The sequence below is a fragment of the Amblyomma maculatum genome, chromosome 4 (genome assembly GCF_055883805.1).
Source record: "Amblyomma maculatum isolate TAMU_Amacu chromosome 4, ASM5588380v1, whole genome shotgun sequence".
Taxonomy (NCBI): Eukaryota; Metazoa; Arthropoda; class Arachnida; order Ixodida; family Ixodidae; genus Amblyomma; species Amblyomma maculatum.
Genome location: NC_139347.1, coordinates 126,050,942 through 126,067,701, shown reverse-complemented (window position 1 = coordinate 126,067,701; position 16,760 = coordinate 126,050,942). Strand labels below are relative to the sequence as shown.

General features: G+C 44.0%; 1 long non-coding RNA gene across 1 annotated transcript; it reads left to right on the top strand.

Moving 5' to 3' along the window:
- Positions 1-2,243: 2,243 nt before the first annotated feature.
- On the top strand, positions 2,244-10,367 carry LOC146192333 (uncharacterized). The gene is made up of 2 exons (XR_014706398.1): positions 2,244-2,626; positions 9,883-10,367. It is a non-coding gene; the product is annotated as an uncharacterized LOC146192333 (long non-coding RNA).
- The last annotated feature ends 6,393 nt before the right edge of the window (positions 10,368-16,760 follow it).

The following is a 16,760-nucleotide window of genomic DNA, read 5'->3' as shown; positions in this document are numbered from 1 at the left end:
GCGCTTACTCTTTCAACGTTGCGGATATCAAATTCCGTTTCATAGGTGTAACGTTCCTGCACGTCACGGCTTTCCCTTTAAACTTTTGACTAAAATAACTCAGCCTTGAAACATTCCTACCCTGTGTCTTCTATCACCGATCCGTACAAGAATCCGGACAAGAACAACACGATAACGGTACCCAATAAGGGTGGCGAGTATTACGACAGAATGGGCTTCTGTTTAACCGTTACTCGCAGTTTATATAAGACGGGCGGCGGCACACTGTCGCTTATGCAGGCATGGGGGAAGACCATTTGAATGCTCTAGGCAGCCAGACAGAACAATCGTGGTCTTGCTTTCAAAGCTGATGCAACAATCAGCTGGCTCCGTTTCTTACGCGGGGCATTGAGGGATGTTTTAAATAAGATGTCGACGACTCTTTACACCTGTTCACCAGTTAACAGAAGGTCGTAATAGGCGTGAGATTTGTTTTCAAGCTATGTCAGGTGAAAACATCGAACAGCCTAGCCCGAATATTCGGGCAGCCGTTACGGAAATTAATTTCAGGTGTCGAAGCAGGACCCGCCGCGTGAGTCAATGCAAGCAACTGTCATGCCTGGTACAAAACGTAAATTAACCGCGCGTCCATGCGCGGCTACTGCTGTACCTTGTGTGCAGGTACAGCTGATCATTTAAGCCTCGCGTCATATTAAATACTATTTATTCGTTCAGTACCTCATCATAGTTATAGACCTTGCAAAAAAAAAGCTAACAAAATGGTCGTCTTGATGAGAACTACAGCCACGTTATAGCAATAAATAGCAATAGCGGCGACGCATTTTGTGACATTGAACAAACTCTCAGCGATTCCAGAGATTGCCAACAAATACAAATTAAAATATTATTAATTAACGAACAATATTAACATTTAAGTATGAAAAATAACATTGTAATTCGCTTTTCACGGATCCGTTTTGTGACGGACACTTTCTGCGTTGAGATCTGGCGGCACAATATGGAACACGAGATAAAAAGACACGAATAATTTAAGAAAGCTATTTGTCATTGAAACTGAAATGATCAAATATTCAGGCAGGTTATTGATGTTTTCATGTTATGACGCTAAGGAAATGAGGAGGAATGTATTTTATTCAGAATATGCGGCTGTTGATGTTCGGTTTTCTGCTGTCCATAGTTTGTACGGTAGGCTGGAAAGTGCAAGAGCCGGGTTTAGCGAAGATGCGACAAATTGACTAAGAGAAGTAGCCGTTAAGGGATTAAAATCACACGTTTATCATAGAACAAATTATTTTCTACGAGGTTCATTTTAACTACTGTTAAAAAACCTCGCTGCTTTGTTAACGATTGTACCTTCTCCTGCAACTAGAGCGGTAGGTGGTATTGAGCATGGCCTATCAAGTGGTTTTAATCTTTACCGTTTTGAAGATGGTAAATAGGGAAAAAAGGTAGCCTTGGGTATTGCTGGCAAGGCCACAAAGTCTCTGCAGTAAAAGTGTAGCTTACCGCTTAAATCGACCTTGCAGCAGGATGTATAATATTTCTCTGTTAGCACGACCCATTTTAAAAAGCGGGGATCTGAAATTAGCACCCACAACATCATTTCGTGTTTCTGTTCTTCCGCCCTCTTTCATACCTTGTAGCCATCTTCTTCCTGTGGTTACACCTGGATCTGTTTATTTCTCGTTACATAAACTACATAATACGCGCATTCTCGCAAAATGACACCAATTATCGTGCTGCCTAAATACCTAGAGATGTAGCTTCTCTCTAAAGAGGTTATTGCCGTGTTTATGTGAGCCGAACAATTGCCTTTGGAGTTGTTCCAAATATGCGGCTGTCAGCTGCTCCCCCGTACGTTGCCGAAGGCCTTCCAGCGCGCATCGGCGAACGTGGCCTCGACCGCGCCGTGAGGGGGTACATCTTCGGCCTTATCCGTCATTATGAAGCGGCGAACAAGCGGCAGCTTGGATCGACGTTTGCCTACCTTTGCCCGGCAGGTTTTTTTTTCGATTGCATCAACAAAGGCCTGCACAAGAAAGCAAAATAAAGAAAAGAGGCCAGCTACGCCTTGGAACCTTTGCGCATTTTGATTCCTATTGACCGCTATCTTTTGGTGCTTGTGCTGTTTTGCTGATATCGCACCCCTCTTCCACTGGGCAGGCGACCGCGCGTTTTCACACTTACGGAAGGAGGGACGCTTGCAAGCGCGCTCAGAATGGCCATGAATCGGACGCTAGGGTGCGGCGTTTAGCTTCCGTGCGTTTTATTGATAGAGTGCGTATACAAAAAAGAAAAACTTAGGCCTGTGCGGAGCGAACAAAGATATTCGACCTGGAGAGAGTGGTACTTGGAAACGGATAGTCCGAGTCATTGCTGCGGGCGTTGCTTGCGGAATGACCCTGTGGTCCGCCGTCCGTTTTAGATCGCTCGGGCAGCGACTGGCCAGCACTGTGATCACTGGCGCTTTGGGAAAGATCGCCGCAGGCGTTGAGACGCAAGGGGCCCGACTGTGGCAGCCTTCGTTGTCAGGTGAGGGCTGATATATAAGAGCCTCCTTCCGCCGCAGCAGAGTCAGAAGCACCTTCTGTAGCAACGGCTGCACGCACACAGGTCATCTCAACAGGTAATGGCACCACCGCACTGCATTTCTATTATTCTTATCAAGCTTAATGTGCCGCGGCTTTCGCTTGTAATAGGTTGCTTAGAAACTCGCTGCAGTGTGCCAGTTTCAGAGAATACTTTCCATCGTATCATGACATCCGGTTTTTAGGCCATAAGATATCAGCTGCAGCTAGCACACACTGAAGGCTGATGAATTTTCCCCGTTCCTATAAGCAGTGTTGTTATCGTAAAAAAAGTCTAGAATCACATCTCTTGCCAAGATGTCTTTGGAAACCATTGTATAAATCACCGTGTCTAAATAGTCAGCTTCCCTTGCTCCTGCGATTGCAGGCATACTTTCGTTTTCATTGCTAAGTATGTCTTCTGATTTGAGTCTTGCAGAATTGTTGATTAACTAGAGGTAATACTAAAGCACTTCCTACCGCAGAGCATCTGGTAATTACTGCTTCTTTCGAAAAAAAAAAAGCTCCTAGACTTTATATATATAAAAAAAAAACAATGATCTTACTATGCAACACAAAACTCGTTGCTTGGAATTTGCCTTTTTTGTACAGCTTCTGCCGGGCTTCCAAAATACAGCAAAAAATATTTTTTCTTAAATCAGAGCAAACTCAAGATTTAAAATAGATCAAAATTCTTTATTTGTTCCGTATTTCGGAGGAGCCAGATATAATACTTCGCTGTATTAGGTGTCTAAAGCTCGGAGAAAAACGTGACTATAGAGTTTTTTGGTGCTGTCTAAAAACTCTCCTGAATTCTGTGTGCGCATACTGTAATCCTGCAAAAGTAAATCATGGTTATTGGTTCTCGTCAGTCGAGGAACCAGAGCTGGCAGATGAATGTAGCGTAAACTGTGCTTCTACAACACTGAACGCTTTAAAAATGGCACCAAAATGCTGTTACAACATATTTCAGTTGTACGGAGCTATCCTAGTACAAACATTAAGTTTGAATTGTTGTAATATTGTATATTAGGATAAACTGCGTAGTGGTATTAGCCTTCATCTGGATGTTCACGCCTTATTTAAGCTCCTTTTAAACTCAAAACCCTCTTCTCGGTGCCTCTGAAGCCTTTCGTCTACTGTAAATGTAGGACAATGTTTTGTATGTTAAAGAATTTTACACATCTAAAATTGTACTGCTGATTCTGCGCTTAATCTCTAATTGTGTATGGACGTTCCACACTGAACGCGTATTGATTACAGCATGTAGGTTTCTGGCTATATGCTGTTGTTGTTGTTGTTGTTCTCCTCTAATGTGATGGCACATACCCACATAGGGGGATCGGCCAAGAATTGGGGTGCAGAGATATTAGATTTTGAGATGTATAACTACATCGGAAAAAAAAATAATAATAAATGCTAGGGAATAGAAAAGGAAATGTAGATATGATAAACCAAAATATATAATAGTAAATACTAACGCACGCAGTAAGAGAATAGTAAGATTTATATGTACAGAATAAAACTTCAAAGCATATTAGTCAGGTAGACGTTTTGTTTCTATTAAGAAGTTTTGAATGGCGTTGAAAACATACCTGTGGCTGTACCCAAGCATGGTGGCACCGAACGATAATAAAATTTGGCTGCTCAAATTAAGACCCAGCTGTTGTAACGGCTTCTCTAAGTACCGTTTTCTCATCATGGTAAAACGGCGGCAAAATATCAAGAAATGGTCTATTGTTTCCGGTTCCCCGCAGAATGCGCAGACAGGAGAAAGCGCCAAACCAGACCTGTGCATATAGAAATTTAGGGGCGGAATACGACAGCGTAGCCTTGTTAGAGAGACCTCAGTCTGCCTTGATTGACATGATTTCCTATTCCACGAATACTTGAGGTGCAGGTAGTCATCCGAGGATAAAATAGATCCAGACTGCGTGCTTAATAAGGCACGCCGCCGAAATCTTGCTGCTGTTATGTACGCTGTTGCCGGGAGGATGGGCAATACAGGGCCGTTCAGAGAATCTTTGGCTAGTCTGTCTGCAATCTCATTGGCTGTCACATTGCTGTGTCCTGGTACCCACACTATATGTATGAGCCTCAAATGTGAGGGGAGCAATGAAAGAAAGGTGTTTAAAATTTGCGAATCCATATTCGAAGAAAGCGACAAGCACAAAGAATAAGAGTCTGTAATTACAGCCACTGTTGAGTATGTTGTATCTAGTTTGCGCAGAGCAAGCACCACCGCCAGCAACTCCGCCTGGAAAATTGGAGTAAAATCCGGAAGACGGACTGAAAAAGCCCAGTCTAAAAGCGGACAGTATATTCCAACGCCGGCTTTTTCATTAAATTGAGAAGCATCCGTTGCTATTGTTATGCTAACTGGAAGACTTTGTAAATGATCTTCTAATAATCCATTTAAAATGTGAGGTGCTAAGTGTTTCGCATTATTTGGGAAAATGTCATCAAAGATAATTTGAACCGACGATGCACTTACTTTTGTTGGAAAGATGTTAGAAAGGACTACGTGCAAAGGTTGTAACAGATTTTGCACTAGAATTACCTGCGGAGTATGAAACCGAGGCCATACGACTCCAAAAAAGGAGTCTGGCTCGCAACAAAAAATTGATATGGAGCGGTGGAATTGTGATTCATATATTTTCAGATACGTCTGGACAGTCAAGAATTGTAATCTAGTTATTAACGGTGGTATTCGGGCTTCAAGGTATAGTACATTATTAGCCACGAATTTGGGGAGCCCAAGGCATAATCTAAGCGCTTCCCGCTCTAAAAGAACAAGCGGACGAATTTTGTAAGCAGGTGAACCAGAAAATAACACAGATCCAAATTCTATAATTGGGCGAACATACATAACATAAATCATTAATAGTGCGTCTCGCCGCATCCCAGACCTTGGACTGCTTAACCTGCGCAACATACCCACAGCACGTGCCCCCTTCGCTGCAACATGTTCAATGTGATCCCTCCATGCCAGATGGTCATCGTAAATCACCCCTAGATATTTCAAAGACTTAACTTGAGGAATCATTTCCTGCTTAAATGTTAAAGCAAGAGTTACCGGATCCTGAATTTGGAAAACAAGGAACGCGCACTTTTTAACATTTAATTTAAATTTTAAGTCATCTAACCAATTTTGAAGGAAGCTTAGGTACGATTGCAGGCGCCTGTTGAGGGATTGAATGTCAGGTGCAGCCGTAAAGAATGCGATGTCATCCGCATAGACATACGTGCGGATCTCCTGATGAGTGGGAATTGAACTCATTAAAATGTTAAAGAGCACGGGCGAGAGAACTGCCCCTTGAGGGACACCTCTGGTTTGTTGATATTTGCTAGAATGAACTCCATTCAATGAACAGTAAAATTGTCTGTTTTGTAGGAATGTAGATATCCAATCAATTAAGTATTGTGGAAAGCATAGCGATTCTAATCTGTGCAATAAAATTCGGGGCTCTACACTATCATAAGCCTTCTCTATATCTAGAGTCACCAATGCAGCATGCATTTTTTTGCGCCGCGCAAGAAGAATTCGACTCTCAAGGTCGGTATGTGCATTCCATATTGAAAATTTTGCTCGAAATCCGATTTGACAGGGACTAAGAATATGTTTTTGTTCGACAAACTCGGTAACACGTTTGAGTACGACCCTTTCAATTAATTTTACCAAGTTTGATGTTAAAGATATTGGTCTGATATTTTCCAAAGTATAGCCACCGCCATTGTGTTTCCGTAAAGGAATCACTTTGGCTAGTTTCCAGTCACCAGGTATCCAAGAATGAATAATTGAATAATTTACCAATTCTAACAAGGAATTTGGAGACACTTCAAAGAGGATTTTTAACATTTTTGACGTTACTCCGTCAGGGCCAGGCGCAGCAGTTGGCAACGTCATTATAATCGAAGAAAGCTGAGAAAAAGTAATTTTAGGAACATCCTTAACCGTATATACTGGGCCTACTAACGTAGGGTATTTGGGAAGTGTTGACAAAAAACGCTTTTCTAAACCTTTAGCGATGTTTTCTACTGTTCTAAGAGCTTCTTGAGGAGTCGAAACACATGAGGGTAAATTTTCTGAGACAGGAATCTTTTTCCGCGATTTTAAAAACCTGAAAAGTGCACGTCTGTTATTAGATTGTGAAAGGTAATTGAAATACTCATTATCATAATTATCTTTCGCTTGTGCGACTGTGCGTTTAAATGCAGCTGCAAAAAATTTATAATCATGCCAATTTTTGGGGCACTGGTTGTGAAGGAGCTTCTTCCATGCAGCCTTTCTTCTTCTATAATCGCGCGAACAATCTGCATTCCACCATTTTGGTGATGCATTGCCTTTAGATGTACGTACTAAAAATTCACACTTCTTACGACAGGATGCAATAGCCTGGCATAATGTTTGCGATTTTAACTCTTCCGTAGACTCAACCACAGACTCAAGAGACGAAATCAAAAATGAGTGAAACTGGTTATAATTTACGTATGATCTCAACTGAGATGTCGGCAGAGTTAAGCGGCAGTTAACCTCAAAAACAATAGGTATATGGTCGCTAGAGGTGCCACCATCAATTGTCGACCAATTTAGTATAGAAACACTAGTGTTTGAAAAAGTTAAATCTATCACAGATTGACTGTGAGCACGTACAAAAGTTGGTAAGCCAGAATTCATGCAGTGAAGGTTATTGTCTGAAAGCCAATCCCACAGACGCTTGCCGCAGGGATCCGTCTTGTAACCCCACGATACATGGTGCGAATTAAAATCTCCAGCCAAAATAACCGAATTTTGACAATTAACTAGTAGGTGGTCTAGAGATCTGATGTCGTGAACACCATGAGGGAAATAAATATTCGCTAATGTAAACGGACTGAACCCTGGAATTTCAAAATCTAGAGCCAATAATTCTGAATCTAAACTAGAATATTGAAAGGAAATCTTAGCCCTATGACAAAATTTTGAAGAAACTAGAATTAGTAACCCACCACCTCTTGACTGGCGATCTTGTCGAAATGATAGATAATTTTGTAAGTGAAAATGTTTTTCAGTTGTAAGCCAAGTTTCTTGTAAAACAATTATTTCTGGATTATGTTTTAAAGAAAGATAAACTAAATCTGTAGTAGCTGAAAGAAGAGATCTACAATTCCACTGAAGAACTTTTAACTTTCCTATGTTTATGTAATCCGGGCAGCAGCAACAGCCTGCCCCAAAATGTTTTCCTTTGGTTTAGATCCTAGCTGTTGCTTTTTTGATTTTGCTTGTGGGCGAGGTGATGACGGGTTTGACAACGGGGATCCACTGCGTTTTAGAATTCGCGTATCTGTCTCATCCATATCTGCATCGTGAGCCTCGTCCGACTTGTTGGAATTAAGCATAGGTAATGCGGAAAGAGACTCATATTGCGAACAAGACATTGCAGCTAATGAGTGCTGCATTGATAGTGAATGTCCAGGTGCCGTAGAAGAAACCATAGCAGGTTGCACAGTCTGAGTATTATTAGCTGCTAGAACATTGGATATGCATTCTGTGACTATTGTCACAATCCTATCCACCATTTTGGTCATGGTTGCTTCCATAGCAGTTATTATGGTTTTAGACATCGTGGAATCTAATGGAGCTCCTGAACGGGCCGACACACCTGCATACCCATGAGCTCTGTCTTTAATTTCCTGAATTGCCTCACGCCTCGAGCAACGTTTACGGTCAATAATCTCCAGAATTTTCATTTCATGCGCTCTAGAGGGACATTCCAAAGAATTTGCTGAGTGAAGTTCGCCGCAAAGACAACATTTGAGAATTTGATCTGAGCATAAGTGTGTTTTATGTGCTTCACCGCATTTGCAACACCGCAAAGTGGATTTGCAACCGCCTGCAGTATGGCCATAGCGCCAACAGTTGTTGCACTGCAGAGGCTTTGATGGTAGGTGATCAACTCTGAATATTAAAGGCCACGCTTTAATCTCCGATGGACAGACTGTGCCTGCAAATGTAGCAATAACCGATTCTGTCGGCACACGAACATTATTTAGCTCCCGGCTACAGCGATAGACCGCAACAACGCCTGCCGCGGAAAGAAGGTCAAGGGTTTCTTGTGGACTTAATGAGGAATCTACACCTCGGACTAAACCTCTTGTGCAAGCCAGGTGTGAAGGGATAAAACTGCTTACCTGATGAGAGGCGAAAGAGGAGCATTTTAGCAGGTCCTTTATGCATGATAGTTCTTGCGAACGGCAAAGAATCCCGCCGCGACCAAATTGGCGCACCTCGGCTATTCCTTCGTAGAAGGAAGTGATTTCCTGAAGGGCAGCTCGAACAGCTCCTGGGTTGTTCATTTTAATGGTGCCCCCATCCTTAGGTACGAGTGCCACAGGGATGTTACGGACACCGGAGCTCTGAAAAGCTTCCAAGGGCAGATCATCGGTCAGGAGGGAAGCCGACCAAGGGGAGCGCCCTTGGCCGGGGGACTGCGTCGACATTACCTTAAATTGACAATGTCACCGCGTGCGTTAGTCAACAGAGAACAAAAGAAGCACAGGAGAAAGACAAAACCGGGACTAGCAACCCAATACTTAGCCGATCGTCAAGGAGCAAAGGGCGTCCGACGCTGGCAGGGATGCAGGGATAGTGAGATACAAGACACACTTCGTCTTTCTACACGTCGTCTTTCATCGGGAACCAATTTTATCTGACCGACATATTTATAAAAAAGAACCCGGAGACATATGTAAGATAAAGCGAGAGAACACGGCGTGATTAACACAGCACCACACTGCGTAGTGCTGCTTCTTCTGTCGCATGTTCTGGGTTAAACGATCACATGTCCGAAGAACAGCATCAGATGAATGGCGAATATGTTCGGAGTTTTGTTGTCATTTACAGCGCACCTAACGAGCACACAGGGAATTCTATCTGTTCTGATGAGTAACGTTTACGGCGGGGATTACTATGCAGAATTTGAAGAATTTGAACTGTAATGCAGTACTCTCTTTGAGATTGGTCATTCTGAAGAGATTGTTTTGAATTTAACGCACGGTTTTCTTACTAAGTACGCACATTGTATTATTTGTTTTGGAATAATATTACTATATTGTTGTTTTCCAGCTTCAATTTTGCGCCACATTATGCGTATTGAAATTCTCACAGCCAGCGGTATAATCCAGCTTTTGTGTCCATAGAAGGCTGCGAAGGTTTAGCGCAATATGTAGTCTGAGTATAAGAAAAGAAAAAGCACGTTTTTCGCTCCAAACCTTATTACGGTCGTTGACCTGTGAGTAACTCAGTGACCAATTTTATTGTATCTTTTGATTTCAGGCATCATGCTGAGCAGCAGGACAATCCTTGTGGCCCTCGTGGTCATTGCCCTTGCCTTCGCCCTGGCCTCCGCCCAGTTTGGCCGCGGAGGATTCGGCGGTGGACGTGGATTTGGTGGCGGCCGTGGATTCGGCGGAGGATTTGGACGTGGATTTGGTGGAGGCTTTGGACGCGGAGGCTTCGGTGGCGGCTTCGGACGTGGAGGTTTCGGGGGTTTCCGCGGATGAAGTGACCTGTGATTAAAGAGAAGCAAAGACAGTTTCGTGGTGAATACTTACGTGTACAAATTGAAGAAAGAAAACGAAGAAAAAGCACGACAGAAGTCATCAGAGTTAAGCTTTTTTGCTACTGAAAAGCGGAGCTCGTCCGGATGCTGCAGCCTGTGGTTTACCAAGACACCACCTCTAAAGATCTGGCTGTGAATGATAAATCTTCCTAAGTTCTGATTACCATGTAAATAAAGGATGGCTAAAAAAAACAAAAAATTTTATCCTTCCTTTCCTCTGAAGTTATGAGCTAAAGAAAACTCTCGTATTTATTTAACATTTCTAGCCCTCTATTCCGTGTCCCGTCGCGTCAAGAAGAGTTGCAACCCATTCTTCATTTCAGTGTGCACCACTGTTTTGGTCACATTCGAAGAAAGGATAGTTGTTTTTGAATTTTCCTTCATCTCGCCAGCAATTGATATGGGTTAAAATCGCGTCATAAAAATGAAATGCGCTAACATGGCATTTCCAGGGTATTTAGCAATCTGCTAGCTCTTCGGAACCAGTACCAATGTCTTCCATTGGTAATAAAACCGCAAATTCACGGTAACATACTTCCTGCTGAAAATGTTGAAAATATGTCGCACAGCGAAAGCTTCACGAAGCGATTGGTGATGCGTGCGGATAAGGTTGTCCATATACCCTAAAATAGTTCCCTTGGAGCCAGCACCTTTCTTAAGCACAGCATGTCTTCGTCGCTAAAAAGTACCGTTCTCAGGCATCCATGGCCGCGCGCTTAATTCTGCCAAGCGTGGGTGGGAAGAGGTGCTTCCATATTTGTTTCAAGTGTAGTCACCTTTACGCTTAAACATAATATTTTCCTCATTCAAGAGATACTGTGATGCGTTCTGCGGACGTGATTGTATGCTCTTTTTAATGCTTGGATGACAGTACCGGCCTCTTCTCCTATATTTAGTTGCTTTCACCCAGTTTGCAATAATACGCTATACCAAAAACACATCCGGAAGGGTGCGGTTAGATTCCTCTGACGAGATGGGGGAGATGAAAAGGTGACACATCAACGCAACGTTTGCCGATTATGATTGGCCATCATTTTGAATACTATACGCGTCAGAGTAATATAGCTCAGCGACGTTATAAATTAAGAAAAAAAAAAAGCTATCGGTGAAATAGCACGCGCGGTGCTTTGGCGGTTTGCACGAGGTCAGCATTCTCGAGGTTTATTTTAAACTTTTTAAATGATAAGAGGCAAGCTGCTATAAAATGGTAAACGCAGTCGTTCTGGACATCGTACCAGCTGCACAAAATATTCACAAAAGGTATGCATCGTGCAAATGGTTCGCAATACAGATTATTTATGCGCTCATATAAAAGGCTTATTAGTGCTGTGCCTGAAATTACCATCTCCGTTTTTGGATGTAGGCCCGCAGCAAGGTAAAGCAGTCTCCCGGTGTTGAAAACTTGTCGCGCTTGCCGCGGCCTTGTTATACTAACATTGTATTCTCAACGGGCTACTTTCTTCTTTGTTGCTACTGAATCCATTCTCATTTATCTGACTTGCTCATCTCAATTTAAGTACCACTGCGATTCTGCCTGATTGGTCACCGTTGTAGGCCGCCTTGGCAAACCTCGTACAACTGTAGTCACAGTTCTGAGGTACTAGAAGCACTTTTACGCCAGGTAGTTAAATTCGTCGCGTATGCACGGATTTCATCTTCAAGTAACCTTGACAGAAACTGCGATTTTTCTTTCGTATAAACTAATTTACAATGGCAGTGAAACCTTCCCTGCCCTAGCTATAGTAGGTTTTTGTGTGACACTAGGAAGGAAGGAAGGAAAATCTTTATTTAGCCCTATGTTATTTTTCGGCGGTTTTTGGGGCGGCTTCTTAGGTGTCTGCGTGTTGCATCCCCAAGCGTTTCCCCTGTGGATTTTGTCCTCTTCTAACCAATGGTCGATTGCCCTCAGTCCAGGGCTTCAATGGCCACTGGCCCACTTAGACCAGACCTTGTTGTACCAGACCTTGTTGGTATTCCCAGAGGTCGCTGGACAGCAGAGTCTCCCATTGCTCCGCACTCGGATTTCGAATTTTGAGGACCACCTCTAGGTTTTGCCAGCCCCTTGTTATGTGATATAGTGTCAGGTTTTCGCCGCACCGCATACATCTGTCCGCGTATATGGTAGAGTGCTTTTTGTTTAAGATGTGTAGGTTTGGGTGAGAACCTGTCAGTAATTGTCTCCAATTGAAAGCTGCCTCATTGTTGCCAGAACTGTGCAGTGGGGGATGTCGCATTCTTCTGCCTCTATAGTTTTCTAATATGACCGAGTATTCTTTGAGTGCTGGCAAAGATTATGCGGTCTTGTCGGATCCTCGGAAAGTAGTGTATGCTTGAGCTATCCTGGTGGCCTCTTCGTTCTCTGCTACCCCCATGTGGCCCAGTATCCACTTAATTTTGTGTGTGGCCTTGTCGTTTTCTTCTTCATGGCTTTTAATTTTTCGCACGCTTCGAGGAGTATATTGAGCGCGTGACGACCTATCCTACCATTCATGTAATTTCGACAGCCTGTTTCGGAGTTCGTGAGTATTGTTAGTGACCTCCCGGTTCAATATTCCTGCGCGACCGTTAGAGCAACGGCTACTTCCTCAGTCTCTGCTACTGTGGAGTGTCGCATAGACGCGCTGGTCACTTCGCGTAGAGACGAACCGACCACCGTGTCTACTGCAATTCTGGTGCCTCCTCCTCTCGAGGACGTGTCTGCATACACGGTCGTGTCTTGAGGTGCGTATATTTTCTGAATGAATTCGGCCCTTGCTTCTCTTCTACCTTGGTAGAGGTCGGGGTTTATGTTCCTCGGGATTGGAGCTACCTTGAGGGAGTTGCGAAGTTCGTCGGGGATCGTTTCCGTCCTCGCTATTTCTCACATCTTCTCGCTATATCCGAGTCTCTGTAAGAGCGCTCTTCCAGACGTTGTTTGCAGCAGCTTGAGTTTTTGCGTCTCAGGCTGCGCCTCGCGTAGCGCCTCGGAAGTGTTTTGCAATCCAAGGGCCATGAGGTTTTCTGTAGAAGTGTTGCTCGGTCGTCGGAGCGCTGTCTTATGCGCTTTGCGTAGCCGGGCATCCGCTTATTGTATTTCGTTCTTGTTGAGGCACTGGTAGTGTAGGCTGTACATAATTCGGCTCACTCCCAGGCTTCTAACTAGTTTTAGTGTGTCCTCTTTGCGCATGCCATGCCGCCTGTTGGTGATGCGGGTGATAATTCGTTTCACTTGTAGCGTTGTTGCTTTGAGCAGGGTAAAAGGGTGAGTACGGCGTTGGTTGGATTGAACCCACATTCTCAATATTCTTGTTGTCTTTTCCGGTATGGGCATTACTTCCAGGTAAATGATGAGCCGCTGGTCCTCACTTGTGGCGGTTCGGTTTTGTTTGCGTCTGCACATTCGAAGCAATTCCGATTTCTCGGTCGCACATACGAGCCCTCCTTTTCTGAGATATTGCCGTACACAGGATGCCGCTTCCTGTAGTTTTTCTCCCTTCACCATACAAATTATCTTTTCTGGCTGCAGCTCTTGTAATGGTGTTTATGGCTCCCCATATAGCAAGCAGCTAGGCGTGTAAAAGTTGTCCTTCAGGTAGGTGGCACGTGCGCTATCCGTTATGTTGGGGCTCTGACACACACACACACCCATGCCACACTCACCCTTCCGCTTCTTATTGCAGCGTCAGTGTAGATTTATCGAATTTTAACCGACTCATGCGCACCGATTGCAGAGCTGACGGCACCAACTACAGACGACGCAGTGGCCAAGGGCACCAGAGAGAGGCGGAAGCGAATGCGGGAAGTTTAAAATGAAATTCAAATTGCATGGACACCGGAACATGCCGGCACGGACTGGGGAAACGCCGCCGCGCAAGCGGCCGCTGCGCTAGCCGGTGGGCTTGCTGAAAGGTATAACGCCCCACACCCCAACTTCATGTCTAACCCGATAGACTAAATATTTACCAAACAATGCTCACTGAATGCTCCCTTGGCAAATCGATGATGCACTATGTACGCACCAAAATAAAACACGACAGCTAGCTAAGGTTACATGAAATAACTCATACGCCGGTGTTTGACAACGCGAAAGGGCTCACTCGACCACAAAAAGTATTTCTCAACAAAGTAATAACACACGCAGCTTAAACACCACACATACTTGAGAAGTGGTTTCTCGGAAGACACGAAACACTGAAACACAACATATGCACCCACTGTCAGGAGCAGTGTGCAGCAGACCTAAAACGCCTTATATGGCGATGTCCATCGTTTCCACGAGGAAGAAACAAAATTACGCATATTACACATGATGACATGCTCACCTTAGCTTACGAGATTCTATCAAGCACAGCAACAACGCATGCCATTGCTACATACGGCAGTGAGAGCAGCCTGCTTGAGTAGTGAGAGAGGTTGACACAGCGCGCAGATCGGCAGCATGACAAGCAACGAGCAACAAGTTGAAGAACCGTGGATATGAAGCTACAGTCCTATCCCTCCTAACTCCCTAACTATCCAAACAGCCGCCGAGAGCCATCGCTTCATTCAAATAATGGCTTCGTTTATTCATTCATTCATTCATTCATTCATTCATTCATTCATTCATTCATTCATTCACCCTGGGGGAACCGGTGTTGGTTCAAACTGATGCCTTAATTCCACCTTCTCTTGTTTTTGTGCTAGACCTATTATAGCTATATTGAAGAAGGTAGGTGAGATGACTGACCCTTGGGGTGTTTCGAAGGTCTCGAAGGCTGTGACCTTTTTGGGGTGACCTTTGGAAGGCTGATAGCAAGGTTCGGACTTATCCGTGGATTCAGTGTCCACAGTACAGATCATCTAGACCTGTAAGGATCGCTGCGTGACTGACGTTATCAAGTGCCCCTTCATGTCTAGAGCCATTATGACATTTCCCCGTTCAGGCTACGATGTGGAGCACATCTTCTATTTGCAGGAGCACGCCCTGTGTCGAGAGTTTTTCTCTGAAGCCGAACACGATGTGGGGTACACGTCATTATCTTCTATGTAATTTTGCAGTCTGAGCGTCACCGCTCGCCCGTAAAGCCTGCCAAGGCACGACGTGAGCGATATTAGCCTGACAAAAAAATCAATTTGGATCTTTTTTTCCAGCTTTAGGTATCATAATTACTTGAGGGGTTTTCCGCCTTCTGGAAAGTCTCTGTCGCTCATTGTTTGTTTAGAAATCTTACGAGCTCTTGTATAAGATCGTCACTCAGATTGCGGATTAGGACATTGTCCATTCGGTCCACTCCTGCTGCCATGTTTCTGGCCGTTTTTCTTATGGCCGCGTAAACTTCTTCCACAGTTATAGGCCGATCGAGTCTCTTGTTCTCGGCTCTGCGATCTGTTTTTTTATAGAGAGCGGATGTGATCACCGAAACATTTTACTCGTGCCTGGTCCAAGAGGTCGGTGCCTGAACCCTCGAAGGATTGGATGAATCTGTTGATGCCTTTATTATTTTCTGATTTTTTTGGACAGATAGATTAGTGGAGCTTATCATGAGAGGTTGCGGCCAATTACTGCACCAGGGTGGCCAACGCCTGTTCTGGTGAGGGAGTGCGTTGCCGGAGGTGTTCACCGGCATCAGGTCGCACCCCAAACCTGTTTATGCAATTCCATCGACAAGCGGAATTTTTTTTTAATCCGGTGGAGAATTGCGCGGCACCGGGATTTGTACCCTGGTCCTCTTGCATGCGAGGCGGATGTTCTACCGCTACGCTATCGCTGCAACTCTTAGAAGACTCCAAGTTCATGTGACTCTGACGGGTAGACGTCATGTGACTGTCCACCCGGGTTCGATCCCAACCACCGGCGGCTGCGTTTCGAGGGAGGCGAAACGAAATGGCGACTGTGTGCTGTGCGATGTCAGTGCACGGTAAAGATCTCCAGGTAGTCAACATCACTCTGGCGCCATCCACTACGCCTAGTCGGAAAAAACTAGAGAACATTTTCTGATGTTACGACAGAATTTCTGTGCGGTTTTTAACAGGAAACCTGTTGTGACAACAGAACATTCTGTAGTAACATCAGAAATTACTGTAGTTACAACAAAAAGTACTACAGAACTACAGAGAACAGAAATATACTACAGAAAAACTACAGAACTACATAAAAGTACAAACAGAACTACAGAAAAAATCTTATGGTTACGACAGAACTACAGGATATTTTGTCGTATTTTCGACACAGTTCTGTATTTTTTTCGACTGGGCGGCACCCCTCTCTCTCGTTCTATTTTCACTTCCACCTTTCCGCTCCCCTTATTGCATGATTTCAGAGGTCTACAGAGAAAACTGCGCCTTACTCATACTTTTAACCAATTTTAAAGAGGTGGCAGTACTTGCTTGTGCGGTACACCTTGAACAACCTTGAACAAATCCCACAAACCAAACCAAATACAGCAACAGCGCATTTTCTTTCTTATAAACCAGTGCACAAAAAAAAGAAAAATTATTAAAACAGGATCTTCACCTGCTTAACAGAGGGGGGGGAGGTGGTCCAGGATTCTATGGCATCTACTCAAAGGTAGCATACTCGTTCCTTGTCCCAAAATCTAATTTAAAATTAATATGCACTGATGATACAGGACCC